The sequence below is a fragment of the Penaeus monodon genome, chromosome 23 (genome assembly GCF_015228065.2).
Source record: "Penaeus monodon isolate SGIC_2016 chromosome 23, NSTDA_Pmon_1, whole genome shotgun sequence".
Lineage (NCBI taxonomy): Eukaryota > Metazoa > Arthropoda > Malacostraca > Decapoda > Penaeidae > Penaeus > Penaeus monodon.
This window is the reverse complement of record NC_051408.1, coordinates 35715278-35715691: the sequence shown is the minus strand read 5'-3', so window position 1 is coordinate 35715691 and position 414 is coordinate 35715278.

Below are 414 nucleotides of genomic sequence, written 5' to 3'. Positions count from 1 at the left end.
GACAAAAAATTCATTAGCCGGAACCTTACCCACATACATATACTCACAGATTATAATCATTCCTCATCTACTTCACCTTTTCCCCTATACTCTGAGCATTTGTATCCGTCTTTGCCTCTACTTTCTCCGTTTTTATCTTATTTTCTCTCTCTTTTCCCTATTTTTCATCACCCCTTCCTTTCCTTTCCCTTCTCTTCCTTTCACCCTCCTCCTCACACACTGTATACTCACAAATATGGCCTATCTAACAGAACACATGGACCACTACCCACAGCGCAGCCATATGGCCAATTGAGGCGAGGCGTGCATACAACATGGCCAATTAACGTAAGTGGAAGCGGCAACCGAATGTATCATGCAAATCTCTGCTTTAAAAAAAAGTCCCTATCCTTTATTTCTACTACTGCTTATGAC